Source organism: Lynx canadensis, chromosome F1, assembly GCF_007474595.2.
Source record: "Lynx canadensis isolate LIC74 chromosome F1, mLynCan4.pri.v2, whole genome shotgun sequence".
In the NCBI taxonomy this organism is placed as follows: domain Eukaryota; kingdom Metazoa; phylum Chordata; class Mammalia; order Carnivora; family Felidae; genus Lynx; species Lynx canadensis.
In genome coordinates this window covers 2411831-2429605 of record NC_044319.2, presented here as the reverse complement: position 1 = coordinate 2429605, position 17775 = coordinate 2411831, and the positions used below count along the sequence as shown (strand labels likewise).

The 17775-nt window shown below is 60.2% G+C and overlaps 2 long non-coding RNA genes across 8 annotated transcripts; one reads left to right on the top strand and one right to left on the bottom strand.

Moving 5' to 3' along the window:
• Positions 1–980: 980 nt before the first annotated feature.
• LOC115505190 lies at positions 981–5204 on the bottom strand. Of its 7 annotated transcripts, none has more exons than XR_003965945.1 (5): positions 5057–5204; positions 4516–4565; positions 3903–4302; positions 1643–1845; positions 981–1124 (listed from the first exon to the last, which is right to left on the bottom strand). It is a non-coding gene; the product is annotated as an uncharacterized LOC115505190 (long non-coding RNA). The 7 variants fall into 7 exon arrangements; XR_003965949.1 differs by having other exon boundaries at positions 1123–1207; XR_003965944.1 differs by lacking the exon at positions 981–1124 and adding an exon at positions 1136–1232 and having other exon boundaries at positions 1643–1919.
• A 7777-nt stretch (positions 5205–12981) lies between these two features.
• Positions 12982–14282, top strand: LOC115505093. The gene is made up of 3 exons (XR_003965914.2): positions 12982–13207; positions 13597–13706; positions 14003–14282. It is a non-coding gene; the product is annotated as an uncharacterized LOC115505093 (long non-coding RNA).
• Positions 14283–17775: the final 3493 nt, after the last annotated feature.

Sequence of the window (17775 nt, the reverse complement as noted above, 5' to 3'; positions counted from 1 at the left end):
CTCTCTCAAAAGTAAATAAACATTTAAAAAAAACAGTCCTTTAAAACAAACAAACAAAACCCCCTGAGCTGAGTGCCATCAGGACTGTAGGTAATGACAACCCCATAGCACTGAGCACGGCTAGTGACCAGATGCGGTTCTCTATGCACCATTTCCTCCCAGAGGAACCACGGCTCCTCGGAGAAATGGACAAGTCTAGGTCTGGGGCAGGAAATGCCTAAGAGGTGCGTGGGGTATCTTGCTGCACCAGAAAAAAAGGAAGGGCTGAGGTCACATCAAAAAGGCAGAGGAGCCAACCCTGAGACATACCCACTGACCTAAGCAGAGACCATCTGAAGAACACACAAGAATAGTAATTGAAGTAGATTGGAGGCATCGCACTGATAGAAATCTGTGTGCCCTAATGTTACCAAAAAGGGGCACCTCGGTGGTTCACTCAGTTGAACACCTGACTCTTGATTTCGTCCTAGATCGTGATCCCAGTGTCATGGGATCAAGCACCACATCTGGGCTGAGTGTGGAGCCTGCTTAAGATTCTGCCTCTCTCTGTCTCTCACACACACTCTCTAAAAAGATAAAATAAAGGTTACTAAAAACAATAAAAGCCACTGGTCAATATTCATGGCTAGGGCATAACTCCTTACTCTGAATACTGACTAAAAGGAGAGATCTTCTTTGTAAAAGGTAATCGTCAGACAACAAATCAGAAGAAATGATAGCCTGGAAAAATCACAAGTTTGCAACCTCTAAGGAAATCACGGATCTGAGCTGCTAAGCCCATCTCGCTGGTACGACCTGAACCCACCTGACAAGACAAACCAGACCCCGCGCCTGGTGCCGGACGAGGTCAAGAGCATACAACACGACCCGTAAAAATCTTCTTGCCTGAAAAATGCAACTGGGACCCAGTGGCCAAGGAGGGGGTCGGGGGAGGCAGGGGTCCACCCGTGTGCAGGCGACAGAGAATTTTAAACCAATAATAAAACCAACACAAAGTCAGTTTGCTTTTTATTATCACCGGGCACCAGCCGCCCTGAGCGACGTCAGTGATAAAATTCCTCTTCCTCCAGGAGGTCTGTCCCCGGTGGTTCTCCAGCCTTCACACACCTCTGCCTGAATAACAGCTTACGGAAAGTATGGAACAGGGAGGAATAAGTCACCTGACATCATAAGGCAGCATTCATCGCAGTCCGGAAGACGGAGCATTCTACGGGGCAGACGGCCAGGGGTCTCTAAGTGGGGGAGGGAAAGGAATGGAGGGGTCCAAGGAGACAACCGATGAGCGAATATGCAGGCCTCAGGGGGCGCCGATTGGACAAACCAAGCTGGTTAAAGACCATCCGGTACAGGTCATGAAGTTAACACGCGCTAGGCGCGACAGTGACCTGACGGCTGCGTCTTACACGCGAACATATCAAACCAGTTCAAAATGACCCAGATTCGTTCTGACCCAAATGTCACGGCCTCTAGGATCGGCTTCAAAATTCTCCAGCAAACAAACGAACGCCAGCGAAAGCGGGCGGAACCGAGCGAACAAGATGGGCCGTGACTTGGGTGATGGGTACACAGGGATTCCTCACAATCCTGTCCCTTTCTTTCTGGCTCCTGTTTTCTCATAAGCAAAGAGAAGCAACGTACGTACAGGAGTAAGCGCCGCGGTGTCCTCGCTGCCGTCATCACCGTCAGACCCCGGGCTGGGGCTCCGATGCGAAGCAAGCGGCATTTAATTGGGAGGGAGCGGCAAGAGCCAGCTCAGGTGTGGCCCGGTGGTCACCCCGGGGAGCTGAAGAAAAGGTCACCGCAAACAGGTGGCACATGATCTAGGCACAGGGCTGGCGTCAGGAGCTAAGGCAACAGTCGGACATCCTTGGGGACGGCCACGTGGTCTCAGGCCTCAGGGGACAGGGGGACCCAGGGGGCTAGGGACAAAACAAGGGGCTGGTAATAGTGAGGAGAGCCTCCCTCCACGGGACCGTGACACGAGTCATAAACACATCATCACCGACTCAGGTTACAAGGGGGCCCTGAGCTCAGGAACAGGGGGCGGGTTCCAGGGTCTGGATCCAAGTTTGGTGGTGGGGGGGGGGTGGTCCCTGCAGTGACGCCCAAAGTGGGGCTAAGCTCTAGGCATCCCCCCACCCGGGACACGACCGCGCAGCCCCAGAGGCCCGGGCACGGGGGGGAGCCCACGGAGGGGGCGGCCGGAATACCGATGGTTCTCGCCCGGAGACTGCAAAGGGGCCTAAAGGCAGATCTGTGTCGCCCGGCGCTGGGCAGGACGGCCAGCACCAAAGACACCCCCGCCCCCCAGGCGCATGCTTGCCAACTGCAGGCGTATTTCAAAAGCAGTGATAAGGGGCCACCCGCTGTTGGTTGCTCCAGCTTGAGTGATGGTTAGGGAGCGGGGTTCCCGTCACACGGCCCTCCATCCGCCCATCTCCCTCTCTTTTCTCACTCCTTCCGTCTGCCATCTGTATCTGAGAATGTGCGTGCGTGTATGTGTGTGTGTACGCGTGCGTGCCTGCACACGTGTGTGTGTGCACGCTCATGTGCAATGCGCTTGTGCGCGGTGCGTGCTCCTGTGCGTGTGTGCCATGCGTGCGTGCACGTGTATGGGCGTGCGTGTGCCATGTGCTTGTGTGTGCGTGCACACTCGTGTGCATGCTGTGTGTGCGCGCACTTATGTGCATGTGTGTGCGTGTGCATGCTGTGCGAGCGTGCACATGCTGTGCGCGCGTGCACGCTCGTGTGCATGTGTGAGTGTGCTTGTGTGTGCATGCTGCGTGGGTGCACACTCGTGTGCATGCTGTGTGTGCGCGCTTATGTGCATGTGTGTGCGTGTGCATGCTGTGTGCGCGTGCACGCTCGTGTGCATGTGTGCGTGTGCTTGTGCGTGCATGCTGCGTGCGTGCACCCTCGTGTGTGTGCTGTGTGCTTGTGCGCGCGCTTGTGTGTGCACGTGTGCGTGCTTGCGTGTGTGTGCATGCACGCGTGCGTGTGTGTGGTCATGCGTGTGTGTGCACGCACACTCACGTTGTTGTTGTGTGTGTGTGCACTTACACACGTGCACGTGTCTGCGTGAAGGTGCGTGTCAGAGTCAGGGGAAGTAGCATGTCGGTCTCACACGCCCTCTTCTTTCACCGTCCTGACCTTTTTATCCCCATCCCCACTTCTGTGCCTTCAACTGTGCGAAAAGACCCTGCTGTCCCCTTCGAGAACCTTCCTGGTCCGGGCTTTGCCTGGGGCGGGAGCGGGTCAGGAAGCAGCGTATCTTGAGCTCACTGCTGGGGCTGAACCAGGGAGGAAAGGAGGGACCGGTGGGCTGGCCCAAGTGACACTCCTGTCCCCCGAGGTTCTTCCCCCCAACCCTCTCGCCCCCGGCCCCGCCCCCGCTCCCCCGTGCAGGGCTGATGCCCTCCTCCGAGGAGGGCTTTACGCTGTCCCTCCGGCACAACAGCAGGGCGGGTGCCAGGAGCTGCCTGCCGTGTGAACGAAAGCCCACTTAGGAACCGCATCCCGCCGTCTCTCCCCCGCCCCCCGCCCCCCAGCTGCCTGCATGGGCCAGCGAGGTCCTCTTCTTGGGGACAGAGGGCTGACCTTGCCCCAGCCTCTGCAGAACCCTCCCCCCCCCACCCCCTTAGCCCTCTCAGGATCATTCTGAGACACCTCGGCGTCTCCACTCCATGGAGACGCTTTAATTCGTTCCAGAGCTGCTAATTAAAGGGAGAGCTGCTGCGCGCGGGTCGGGGGCTGGGGGAGGGGGGGGCAGGGCGGAGGGGACTCCCAGCAAGCTGGGGTCCGGGTGCTGTGTGAGCCGCGGCCGGGCCGTGCCTGGGGGGGGGGGGGGGGGTAGGGACAGGCCACGAAACAGACGCAGCTCCAAAGACCCCTCTGATGCTCACGTGTGGCCGTTTGGTTGTCCTGTTGAGAAGACACCCGAGCCTCATCATGACTGGCGGGCCAGCTCGCAGACAAGTGACGGACACACTCCAGAGCTGGGGCGCACCGCGCTCTCTGTCCAGGGGACTGACTGACGTCTCTACGGAGATGCTTTCAGACTTCCATGCGGATTGAAGGATGGCCCCAGGGGACAGTGAAAGGCCAGTGGGGGCCTGGCTGTGGCCCCAGTGGCATTAATTGGCCTTTTAAGACCCTGGTAGCTTTGGGCCCCTCTGCTCACCAGCCCCGTGAGAGTCCCCAGCTTACACTTGCAGACTCACCCCAGCCTCGCAGCCTGCCCGGTTGGGCGTGGGGGGGGGGGAGGACATGCAGAAGGGGCTTTGGCGAGAGAAGGGGCTGGAACTGAGGAGGGGACACAGAAAGGGGTGGGGGAACCCAGGAAGGTGTCTCTGGTCACTTGGGCGGGGGCTCGCCCGGAAACGCACAGCCCCCCCCCGAGAACGTTCCCAAGGCCCCGGGACCTGCCCTCCCTCTCTGCCCACCTCCCTCGGGAAGGCCAACCTTCCAGCGAGCCGTGCCCACCCCCCCCCCACCCCCATTCCCAGGCAGGAGCACCTGTATGGAGACCTGGAGTGAGTCACGGCCCCTCTCCGTGCACCTCTGGGCTGGTTGGGGGGTTGGGTGGAATAAGGTAACGGATCCCTTCGCAGGGCAGAGGGCCTGGCCCTGACGTGCCGCGACCTCCTCCCTGCCCCCGGGGGTGCCCGCACGGCCCTCCCCAGCCAGCCGCCTTCCCTGCTCCCCCAGACACCTGGCTGGCCTGGCGGTGCCCTTCACGCCCCCCGCGGGCTCCGCCCGCGCACACCCAGGAGCAGAGATCATCAAAGCCTGCCTTTGCTCGCTGCCCTCCTCCGCCTCCCCCTCCCCGACGGCAGGGGCGGGAGCCGATCTGCCCTGTTGGCTGCTGCACCCGCACCAGGTACCCTCCAAAGAAGGGAGCGGGTGAACATGCTGCCTCCACGCCTGAGCACCCCAGCTTCCCCTGCCTGCGCCCCCTTTCCTCCAAGGTCGTCAGCTCTCCAGAGTCCCCCCCGCCTGCCTCTGGAGGCCTTCCCTGAGCCGCCCCGCCCCGCTCGGGGCCCCCCTTGGCTCTCACCCTGCGGGACCAGGGTTCAGCGGGCACGCTTCCCCGTGCGCATTCAGGACGTCAGCCCCAGGGCCCACGTTCCAGACACAGAGGTTCAAAGAAAAGCAAACGCCATGCACACAATTGGCGCGGAGGGGGGAAAACATCTCCTTCTCAAAGCCTCCAGCCCACAGAACTCCCCTAGTCCCTTCCGGGGACCACAGATGCTCGGCGACAGTCGAGATCTGTCTTCCAGAAGCAGGAACTGGGGAGTATTTCTGGCCCAATTAAGCTTTAGTGCTTGACAAGAAGCAAATGCAGCCTGGTCTCTTTCCACGCCTAATGTGCGAAACATACGGGCTCCGCGCATCTGGGCGTCTCGCCCGCCTTCCAGCACCTGCCGCCCGCCCGGGACCGAGCGTGCGCACAGGTCACAGGTGGGCGTCCCGAAAGGGATGGGGTCTGCTGCGGCATCAGCGTCAGGCAGTGTATACAAATCCTGATCTACAAATTACCAGCATTAAAAATCAGGGGGCGTCTGGGCGGCTCAGTTGGTTAAATGGCCCACTTTGGTTCAAGTCACAGTCTTAAGGTTTGTGAGTTCGAACCACACATCGGGCTCTAAGCTGACAGTGCAGAACCTACTTGGGATTCTCTCTCTCTCTCTCTCTCTCTCTCTCTCTCTACCTCTCCCCCACTTATTCTCTCTCTCTCTCTCTCTCAAAAAACGAATAACCGTTAAAAATTTTTTAAGAAGAAAAAACCGAGCAATTATCTCCATTTCAAAGGTATGAGAACTCTAACTGCTTGTCATGGTCACCAGCGGCCTCTCGGGCTCGTGCGTGAGAAGAGCGCCGCGGGGCTGAGGTGGAAACTTCCGGGCAGGACAGATCGTTTGTCATCAGTTTCGGCCGGGATCGGGGCTGGAGTCGTGATGTCTGGTGGAACAATGGATCGGAGGGTACATGCGAAGACAGATTGCTGGTCTAAGTACACACGCCTGCAAAGCTCTGAAAGAAGGCAGCCCGGATCCACCCGCTGTAATACAAGCGGCCCCTGAAACAGACCCCGTTTAGTGCCGTGAGCGTCTGGCTGTACTTAAAAAGGAAGCCTCTAGCAGGCGGCTGGTCCTCCAGGCTGGACCCACCCTGCCCTGATCCCCGGAGGCCTGACCGTCCGGAAGGGTGAGAGGCAGCTTGGACCATCAGAGCGAAGTTACTTAGAATAATATTAGTTTAGCCTTGTGTACCAGATGAGGAAACCAAGGCTCAGAGGGGGTAAGCAACTTTCCCAAGGTCACACAGCCCGTGACGCAGCCAGCTGTCAAACCAGGACAGTGCGATGTCAGAGCCTGAGGTCTTGACCGCTACCTCTCCCCTCCATTCCCCCCCACCTCCTCTCAGCAAGAGCAAACAGGGGGCGCCTGGGGGGCTCAGGCGGTTAAGCGGCTGACCCTCGATTTCCACACAGGTCGTGATCTCACGGTGTGTGAGTTCGAGCCCCTACGATCGAGACCTGTTTTTCTATCCAACCGTCATTCGGCGGGACCAGCCGGGGCTGCTGACCAGCTGGTTTGCACTGTGCGGCTGTACCTGTGGATAAAATGCTGAAACCCGTTCCCACTGTGGGCAAGGATCCGCTGTCCTGATGCTTGCCTCCTCGGCCCCATCACCCCGACCTCTCAGGAGCCCCCCCGGTAGGGCAACACCCAAGCCTGCCTGGACCCCCGCGGGACCCTGGTGAAGCAGGCTGGCTGGAGGAAGGGCCCAGGGCCGGGGGGCCACTGTGGCCCAGAAGGGACCAGAAGCTCGGGAAGTCAACGCTGGAGAGTTGGCCCTGAGTGGAGCGGAGCGAGGTGAGGCCAGAGCGGGAGATGAGCCTCAAAGACAGAGGCTGGAAGAGTAAGGACGATGTGGTTAGAGGCTTAGGAGGGGGCCCGGAGCTGGGATTCCAGTCTAACGACGCCAGTAGCATAAGGGAGCCTGCGGCCTGTTTCCCGGGGTCCTGGTGTGCGGCCCGCGGGCCCTGAGACCGGGTGGGTGGAGGCCCAGGGCCGACCCGGGAGAAGCAGTTCTGTGGAGGCTTGACTGAGGAAAAGGAGGGCAGTGCCGGCCCCTCTCCTGCCCCCGAGCCCCCGCTGTGTCTGCACAGGGCTCCCGTCCCCGAGCTCTGACTGTGGGCACCCGAGCCCGTTGAGGACAACTCAGCCTGTAGCCTCCACCCTCCCGGGCCTCCCCTGCGCTGCGTGCGGTTCAGTGGGGTTTTTATTACAGTTGGAATCAAATAAGTCAGAGACAGCTCCAGAGGGCGGGGTGTCCAGCGGAATCCAGTGGGGCCCAGGCACGACCCCTCTCGCCCCTTCTCTCTGAGCCTTCCTCCCTGCTGTGCCCACCCAGACAGCTTCACTGCTCTCAGGGCCGCCAGGGGGCTCAGCAGGGTTTAAACCCAGGGTCCCCTTCCCTACCACCAAAGCATCGTGACGAGGTGGGGCTTGGGGTTCCGTCCCCGCTGCCTTAGAAGGCTGAGCGAGGCCCAAGGAGGCTGAGAGCCAGAGGCTGGGGGGCTGGGCCCTGACCAAGCCATCGGGACCCCACCTTGTCTCCTCTCCAGCCCCGTACGGTCTGGTGAGTCGCCCCGCTTTCTCCTCTGTAAACTGGGGATAAAAACTCCTGCAGGGGGGTGGCGGGAGGGTCGGATGAACTCAGTGAGGGGCCGCTGTCTCCAGGGGCCTCTGCTTGGGCTGAGTCCGTCCGCTCTCGTGTGCCTGTTATGTTTCATTTCTACGTCTAGCGCGTGACCTGTCTCCATACATTTTCCCTTCTGCCGGAACCTCCTTCCGAGTCTGAGCTCAGACCCCTGCAAGGTGGGCCCAGGCAGCAGCCGGGGGCGGACTCGGGTTCAGGACCCGGGACACATCGGCACAGACCGGCTGGACCAGCCCTTCCCGGATAACACAGATGCTTCGTCAGGGCTCGCAATGCCCCAGACCCGATGAACACCGCAGACTTAGAGCAGGCTTGCAAATGAAATCCTGTTACTGGCTCCACAGGGCATATCCTGCCCCCAGGGCCGTGTGCCGGGAGAGGCAGACATCAGGCTTGTCTGGCCCCCCGGGGCTTCCGCGTGTGCTGCGTCAGGAGACAGGCACGCCCATAGGTTCATTCCAGCCTTGTTCGGCTTCAGCGACAGCCTCGGTGTTTGCACAGGAGCCTGGCAGTCAAGGCATGGGACCCCACTCCTGCCACGAAGGAGCACGAGTCACTCCTCGGGAGGCCGCGAGGTGGCAGGTGACGTGGGGAGAGACTGAGGCGGGCCTGACTTGGCTCTGGGTCTGCCGCTTACCAGCTGTGTGATCCTGGCCGACCCGGTCAGCCTCTCTGAGCCTTGGTTCGTCGTCCGCTTGATGGGGAAGACCCGCCTTGAGGGCCGATGGCGAGATGAAAGGAGATAATGTCTGCAACGCACTTGCTCGGCAGAGGCTCGTTCCCCCCCCCCCCCGCCCAGCTCATCCAGACGGTCAGTTACCAGCACGCCTGTCTGGTTCCCAGCGGACGACGGTGTGTGTCTCCCTCCAGAGCCGATGAGGGGTCAAAGCCAGTCCCTGCCCCAGGAAAGGTCCTGGGGGAGATGGGGGGGAGGGACAATTTGAGTTCAAGACCTGTTGGTGGAAGAGACTCTCCGGTATTCCTTGCCTCCAGGTCTTGTGTCCACCTGACGTCACCTCCGGGCCCTTGCGTGAGAATCAGTCCCGCCCCCCGCTGTCACAGGGCCCTGACTGTCTGCCTTGCGGGTATTCCAGCTCAGATTCCAGGACACTCGGCTCGTCCCCTTGGCCCTCCCTCTTTCTGTAACTCAGTCCCCAGAACCGTATTGCCACAATCTGCCTCGGTATCCCCATCTGAGCCATGCCCTGGGACTAGGTATCTTACCTTCCCCAAAACTCAGACCCCAGTCATTGAGCCAAACCCCACTCCCGGAGGACGAAGGTCCCCAAGGTCAACTGCACGTGCCTGTTGTCCGAGACGTCCACCTCCCTGGGACGGCGGGGTGCCTGCGGGCTGCCCGCTCCTCCTTCACCCTCCCCCCAGAGCTGTCTGAGCTCAGCCCCTGCTCGGAGCCCTCAGGGGATGCCGGAGAGGCCCCGGAGCCCCAGCCGGTAGCACAAGACGCGTCTACAGGTCCTTGTCCTCTCTTCCTCCAAATCCACCCCCCCCCCAAGAGGAAAGCAAATGCATTCTTTGAAAGTAAACCCAAAGCCTAGGAGAAAATGAGACGCGATAATTATAGACAGGAGATTTCAACAAAGTTTAAAGAAGACGGAAAGCAGATGGAGAAGGAAAGTTGGCAGAGGGGGCTGTAAACTAAAGCTCCGGCGAGGCAGGTTCCAGATGAGAAGCGAACCCATTTGCCTGCGGAAAACCAGACACACTCGGGACGGGGAGGCAACAGGTGCAGAGAGCAGTGGTCGAGTGTGGGGCGGAAAAAGGGGGTGGGGGGTTTGCGTGGAAGCCTGCTCGAGCTGGACCCCAGAGTCCCTCCCCCGCCACGCACCGGGGCGAGAAGCCCAAAGCTTGTTCTCTGGAGAAGCTTGGGGATCCCAGGCCGAGCGTGGAGGGGAGGAAGGTTCAGGAATGCAGTCCTGAAACTTCACGGTGGATTTCCGATTCCCGTCCTCTGCTCCTGCCGAGGCACCCTGTCCCCGGGCAGGCAGATAGAGGATTCTCCTCTCTGGTAGTTGAAGTGCCCCGGAGAGAAAGATCCCCGAAGACCAGCAGCCCCCACGCATTCAGAGCCTGGGGTGGCTTCACAGAGCTTCTCTGAAAGGTGAGCAGACAGTCAAGGGCTAACAGATATTCATCATCTCACAGTTTCGCTGGGTCAGGGGGCTGGGCATGGGCCCTCTGCAGCCCCATTAGGTCCCAGACCAAAGCAGCCGGGCTGTGTCCTCATCCGCCGGCTCGACCTAGGAAGAATCTTCTTCCAGACTCACTCAGGTTGTCAGCAGAAGCATCTCCCTGTGGTTGCGTGACTGAGAGTCCCAGCTCCTTACTGCCGTCAGACCTACGGGCTACAGAAAGCCCCCAGAAGCCACCACGGTTCCCTGCCGCGTGGGCTTCTCCACCTCGGCCGTGGCCTCTGTCAAGCCCACGGGGACGGCCTCTGGTCCCAGTCCGCTAAGAAGGAGCCTCATCCAACAGTAAGTGGCAGTAACCCCCCCATCGCCTTTGCCACACTCAAGGGGGGTGAACGCCAGCAGACCGGGATCAGTGGGGTCACCCTAAATTCTATCCGCTCACCCCCCTCAGGCCTCTGCCCAGCGCTTGTCGTGGTCGGCCGGGACTTCCCCGAGCACTCTGGGACACTGGGACACACAGACATCTTTTTTCCCCCTGTTTTGATTACTGATAGCAAATGCCAGGCGGACTCATCTGCCCCTCATTTTTTTGCACTTAATAGATGCCGAGATCATTTTACATTGGTTCATAAAGAGATTCTTCATTGTTTTCCCGCCGCTGGGGAAGCCATTCCCAGCCCTTTCCTACTGCAAATATCTCCAGGGGAGCCCGTTGTACAACTACAGCTGCCTCTGGGGAGTGGGACAGGAAAGGGCAGGATCCACTGTGACCATTATAAGCTTTTGTAAGTACTTGATCTTGACTCTGTACACACAGTACTTCGATAACTATAATAAGGACCATGGGATCTCCTCGGGGGGGGGGGGGGAGGCTGGCTACACGGGGAGGCCCTCCTGCCCTCACCACCATTAGCACAGGCTTCCAAGTCACCGTGAACTGTCACCCGCCCCCCCCCCACCCCCCGCCAAGCCTCTTTCTTCTCCAGGGCTCAACATTTATTGAGCATTAGCTATGTGCCAGGCGCTTGGAGGGTGGGACGCAAGGGGGAAAGAACGCTTCTCTTTTTAGGCAAAATGTCCCACGTGTCCCTCTTAATACGTGAAGCCAAAACACTAACACAGTCCCCGAGTGTCCGGGGGGGGGGGGCGCGAGACCCTGTGATCCTCCGCCTGCCGCCCGGCTCTGTCCCAGGTGGACGACAGACAGAGTGTAGGGTTTGTAGCAGTGAGGCAGGTACACATTTTCACTGGGTAACAACACCACGCCTTGCCGCTCAGTGTTCTGTCCCCGTCCTCCCACAGCAATGCTGCCTGATGTCACCGAAGGGGACGTTTACTGAGTGCCCTCCTGTGACTAGACCGTGTAATCCTCACAAGACAGCAACCCGACAAGACAGTATCGCTGCTATACCTTCTTTATAGATGAGGAAACTAGACCTCTGGACAGCGCCAGCGATCTGCCTGCAGTCACACAGCTAACGAGCGGCAGAGCCGGTATTTAAACCTGTGTCTGCTCATCTCCAGGCTCTTAATCTCAGCACCGTGGGGTTTGTCCCATAAATGCACAGCAAAAACATATTTTCCATTTTCCTTCTGGCGAACACTGGCACTCTTGACGACCCACGCTGACGTCCATCCAATGACCACAACTGTCTGGGTGTGGTCTCTCTACGTGTAGATGCCGCTATCCACCGGCCCACATTTTTTCGGTGTGGCTGAAAGGACTTGAGACCGTCCTCAAATGCCTTGCCCAAGTCAAGCGGGCAAGGCCACCTGAGATCCCATCAAGGCTTTCCCTCTAGAGCTTCCCGAGGGGACAAAGCATCCGGGAGCCCAGCAAGCTCCCCGCCCATCCTGTCCCCTGCTTCATCCTTGGCCGCTGGGGTTGGCCTTGCTCAGGGGGCTCCTCTGCCCTCCCAAAAGCCAGATCACAAAGGCAGCTGCTCGCTGGGAAGTGACAGGAGGAGGCAGAGGGTGAGATGAGGGGCATTGCCAAGTGGCAGAAGTGAGATTAAAATGTATCTAGAAGCATCTGGTGCTGGGGAGCCACGCTGGCTCGTTTATCAGCCCAGGACAGCAGCCCAGAGGACGGGCCATTGGGACCGGGGGTCCAGCTCTTATCACACCCTGACTGCTAGAGGCGCGGGCGTGGCTCAGGCCCCCACCCCAACAGCTTCTGTCCTTCAGTCAAGTGGACCCGTGATGCCAGATCTTTCTGTTTGTCAAAGAAGCTGCAACTCCGGACTTTTTTTTTTTTTTACTGAAATCTCCCAGTTTTTCCATCCTGGCAAGGAATGCAGTGGAAAACACACACACACACACACACATACACACACACACACACACGTGTGGGTCTGATGGCATCAGCCCGGGGGGCCGCCCTCAGGCTGCACACCATGCCCTGCACAGGGGTCCCTCCCGCCTCCACCGCTGGGGCTTGGGAACCTGGCCTGGCAGTCTGCCATGCCTCCCGCGTGGACCCCACACTCTCCACCGACACAGACCCGGAAGCACCCCAGGGAGGCTGCCCCCTCCCCCCCCCCCCGCTCCCCAGATGAGCCCTGTCACCTACCCAGCTGGCAGAGGGAGAGCCAGGGAGCGGGACAGAGGCACAGCCCGTGCTTGGTGGACAGAGCAGGGGAGCCGGCTGCCCTGGGCCTCTGTCTCCCCTGAACGGAAAAAGGCTTGAGTCACCTTCTGTGATGGGAACCCCAGATCCCGGGCCCCTGGGCTCGGGCCACCTGCCTTTGACCGTGACCGCACTGGCTGCCATTATTACCCGGGGTGCGGGGCGGGGGAGGGATGGCGGCAGTTACAACGGATACGTCAAAGCATACACGAAGGACGAGACGCCCGGCTGTAAAGGAGCCCAGAGAAGTCCCACAGCTGTCGTCTGCCCGTCCACGGTCCCCGGGGCAAAGGGACAGAAGTGACCCCCTGCCGGTCCCTGCACCCTGGCTGGACCGGGAGGTGCGGCCTCCCAACAGCCTCCAGAACCTTCCCTGGTGTCACTGCCCTCCAAAGCTCTTCCCTGCGAGGACCCTGGAGGCGTCATCCGGCCCTCCCTGCGGGGGGGACATCTCCGAGGGGCGGCGGAGTACCTCTGGTGTTGTTTCTGCGGGCTTCACCGGCCCCGGAGGGGAGGAGGTCAAAGGAAAGGGCAGGGGTGGGGGCGGCTGCAAGCCCGAGCCCCTCCCGCTTGCAGCCCCCGCCGTCTGCCTGCAGGAGGCTTTTCATAGACTCCACCTGGCTCTGTGCTGAGGCGGAACCGCTCGGGCGCCTATCAATAGAACGCGGCAGAGGGTGACCAGGCGACAGATTGAGGGGTGGGCGGAGCGGTTCCTCTTCGTGCTGGGGGGGGGGGGGCGGGGGGAGCCCGAGGCTGCGGGCGCCCCCGCCCCTGCTCTGCGCCCTTGCTCTCCCCGCACCCCAGCGCCCCCGCTCCTGCTCTCCACCCCTGCTCTGCGCCCTGAGCGCCCCCGCCCCCTGCTCTCCGCCCTGAGCGCCTCCACCCCTGCTCTCCCCACTGCTCTGCGCCCTGAGCGCCCAGCCTCTGCCCTCCACCCCTGCTCTGCGTCCTGAGCGCCCCCACCCCTGCCCTCTGCCCAGAGCGCCCCCTCCCCTGCTTTCCGCCCTGACTGCCCTTGCCACTGCTCTGCACCCCTGCTCTCTGCCCTGAGGGCCCCCTCCCTGCTGTCCGCCCTGTCTTTCCCAGGCCCTGCCAGGGGGACTGCGGAGCAGAGAAGCATGGGGATCCTGGAGACACCCTGCTCCGGGACTCGCACCCCACCCCCCTGCAGTGCTGGAACTCGCCCTGCGGGCCAGGTGTCTGCAACCCTTCCCTCTCCCCTTGCGCCCTATTTTTGGACTGAGTTCTTCTTCCCAAAAAAGCCTTCTCTCAGGGGCGCCTGGGTGGTTCAGTCGGTTAAGCACCGGACTTCGGCTCAGGTCATGATCTCACGGTCTGTGAGTTCAAGCCCCGCGTCGGGCTCTGTGCTGACAGCTCAGAGCCCAGAGCCTGCTTTGGATTCTGGGTCTCCCTCTCTCTCTGGCCCTTCCCCTGCTTGAGCTCTGCCTCTCTCTCAAAAATAAGCAAACATTAAAAAAAATTTTTTTTAAAGCCTTCTCTCGAACCTGCGTGCCCTCCACACGGCCGTCGCATGTGGCGCTTCTTCACCGTCAAACTTCATAAGTTACGTCCTCAGAAGGCCTCCCTGCCCCTCGATCCGGGTCAGTCTGCCCAGCAAGCCTCTCCCACGAGCCACGAGTCCCCTTCGCGCGCGCACCTGCTGGGAACTGCCCACCAGGGTGTCCACGGGAAGGCGGGGTTCCCCCAGCACCTGCACCCCCAGATGACTAAACGACTTCTTGAAATAAAGGTTAAAAACTTGCCAAAGTAAACAATGTGTCATTTAGAGGCACAGAGGGACGGCTGGGTGGCTCAGGAGGTCAAGCACGAGTCCGAGTCTCGATTTCAGCTCAGGTCTCGATCTCCCCTCCCCGTTGGTGGGATGGACCCCTGCCTCGGGCTCCTGGCTGTTAGTGCAGGGTCTGCTTGGGATTCTCTCCCCCTGCCCCCGCCCTTCTCGAAAGAATTGAAAGCAGGGACTCGAACAGGTAGGTCTGGACAGCGATGTTCACAGCAGTGTTATTCCTGGACGTCCAAAGTTAGCAACCCGAATCCCCACCAGCAGGTGAACACGGAACACAGATGGTGTATCCGTACGGGGCAAGAGTGTTCGACTTTAAAAAGGAAGGGGGGGGGGGCGCCTGGGTGGCGCAGTCGGTTGAGCGTCCGACTTCAGCTCAAGTCACGATCTCGCGGTCCGCGAGTTCGAGCCCCGCGTCGGGCTCTGGGCTGATGGCTCAGAGCCTGGAGCCTGTTTCGGATTCTGTGTCTCCCTCTCTCTCTGCCCCTCCCCCGTTCATGCTCTGTCTCTCTCTGTCTCAAAAATGAATAAACGTTAAAAAAAATAAAATAAAATAAAAATAAAAATAAAAAGGAAGGAAATTCGGACACCTGCTACAACATGGACGAGCCCGGAGGATGTTATACTAGGTTAAAAAAAAAAGAAAGAAGAAAAAACCCACGATGACGTCACAGCAGGGGGAGGGGAGGGATCCACAGAGGGCGCCGCTGTGCCGTGGGAAGTACGGGGGCTCGTTCTGTTAGACTCGTCTCGTTCACGGCCTGTGCCTCCTCCGCGGCCACATACGGATGCTCTGTGTCCTCCTGGTTCTCAGAGACGCATTTGTAACACGAAACCTCTCGGAAATCGGGCTGCATCTCACGATCCCTGGGCTAAGAACCAAAAAGCCTCGCGCCCTAACGTGTTTGGTAGGCCGCTTTCTCCGTGGCACCTGGAACCGCGATGCTTCTGGCGATCGATGATGCCTCAGAGGAGACGAAAGACGCGGCCCGCATCCGTAAGGAGAAATATTTCCGAATAAGTGTTTCCAGAACCGCTTTATTGAGAGGCGAGGCACCTACAACACGATCCACCCGTCGAACGCGTACCGTTCGTTGGCCTCCAGCATATTCACAGAGCTGCGCAACCACAGCCAACCGGAGATCACGTTCATCACGCCCACGAGGATTCCCTGCACCCCGACATCGCCGCCCATTGCTCTGCACACTCTCGGTGCCCGGCAGCCACCAACCCACTTTCTGTCTGCACTGATCTGCCTTTTCCGGACGTCTCGTATCGACCGGCTTCTTTCACACCCAGGCGGTTTTCAGGGCTCATCCCCGTGGTAGCATTTTGCCTCATTTCCCAAGCGGTCCCATCAGCCCCCGGCTCACTGGAATCCGGCCGCTGAACCCACCACCGCCCTGACCTTGCCCGTGTGCTCCCTGGCTCCTCCTCCCCGGCCCTCCTCTGCTCCCCCGTAGAATGCACCCCGTTTCCCGCGGGGCCTGGAGTCACACTGGAGAGCTGCCCTTTCTCACAGAGCGCGCGGGGACGACCTTTCGGACGCGTCCACACTGAGGCAGAGGAGGGTGGGGTGTCGCTTGGGCGCTGTTCTCTTCCCCCCCCCCCCCGCAAGTCCCCCGCCCCCCATCCCCAGCCTGGTAACCACCGCCCTCCTGCTCGCCGTCCTGCGATTCCAACCCCGGCCGGCCGCACGTGTCCGAAGCGCACGGCTGGACCGTCCAGCAGCAGGACCTTCTATCGCTTCTCCTCTGCTCGCTAAGAAGTGTTCCTCGTTCCCCCGAACGGTCTCGATGCTTCGTCCCCCGTTTGAATCTTCCGCGGGGCCCATGCCAGTGAGCCGATGCCGGCAGGAGCCGGAACAAAGTCCCCCTCCAGAAATCGCAGTCCTCCAGGAACACCCCACCGTCCTCTTACACAAATTCCTGGATCTGGGACCAGAAAGGGTGATTTACATACACTTAGAAGATGAATTCAAAAGCCGCTAAACCCGAGCCAGTGAAGGTAGAACTCAGCGCAATTCACTACGGTCGCACTTAAAGTCAACGGGAAGGTGACGCTGTATCGTGAACGTTCTCCTTGTACAGCAAACACCACCGGCCGCCACACGCCTGGTGGGCCAGGGGCTGAGCAGACACCGCGCCTACTGGGGTTCTGCTGCCCAACCACCGCCACCCCCGCCCCCCCAGCCGGCTGGTAACCCCTCTGTGATTTTGAGTAAAGCAGATTGTCCTCCACGATGTGGGTGGGCCTCGTCCAAGCAGTTGAAGGCCTACATAACAACAAAAGACGGACCTCCCCTGAGCAAGAGGGGATTCTGCAGCGGCGGCCCTCACACCAGACCTGCAGCATCGGCTCCTGCCGGATCTCTGCAACCAGGTGAGCCGACTCCTTCGACACGCTTTTGTGTGGGCACAACCACTTGGTTCTGTTTCTGAGAAGGACCCATCACAAGGCTGCAGTGGTGACTGGGTTCAGGGGCAGGTTCCCTCAGGTGGGGCTTAGGGTTCAGGCCAAGAATTCGGGTGGGGTGGTGTTGCGGTGGAAGCCGGGGTCAGGATCAGTGTGGGGGCAAGGTCAGGGCTCATCCTAGAGGGGGGTTAGCGTCAGGGTTGGGTTCAAGTTACGGCTAGATCGGGGTTAGGGTTAAAACGATACAAGTGCTGTGGACGGACATGGATGGGATATTAATCGGGGTGTGGCTGGAGGCCAGCTGGGGAAACTGAGTCCGAAGGTGAGCTGGAGGAGTATCGCGGCCGCTGGAAAGCCTGCTCTCCCTCCTTCCCCCCTTCCCAACGATCGCCTAGACCTACCTCCTTGGCTTGCAGCCCTGGGCGTCAGGTCCCTTCTGGGGAAACCCCAGGATGTGGCAGTGGCAGCTTCATCCTCCTGGGAAGTTTCACCCGACTCCCTCGTGACCAGAGCTGCTCGCCCAACACGCATTCTCCCTTCTTCCGGAAACCGACTCCCAGATTTACTCTGCGTTTCTAGCAGTGCTCTCGGCGAAACCTCCGTTGCCAGAGCCTCATAGCTCCCGGGGTGGCCTGGTGACCACAGCCTGGACTGTGGGAAGGGCGGGGAGCAGCTGGAGGGACTCGTAGGACGTCTTCAAGAGGAGGCCGTGTGCCTCCCTCCACCCCCAGACCTCACAGCATCGGCTCCCAGCTCGCGCGTAGCCTGGTCGGCACCCCTCGAAAGGTCCGTAGCGAGCGCCCTTGTCCTTACTGTCAAAAAGGGGGTCTTGGCTTCCTCGGTCCCCGCGTCTAGCTTCGAGCACCCAGTGCCCCCGCGTCCCCAGCGCACCTGGGGACAGAGCCGCCCTCCGGCCACGCAGTATCTTACAGAGTGTGACGCCGTGCCTCTCCGTCTGGGGCGACCCACCGGGACGACGCCGACGCCGTGGGCAGATCCCGCCTGTGGCGAGACTCCTTCTACAATGCGGTGACCACAGTCACGTGTGC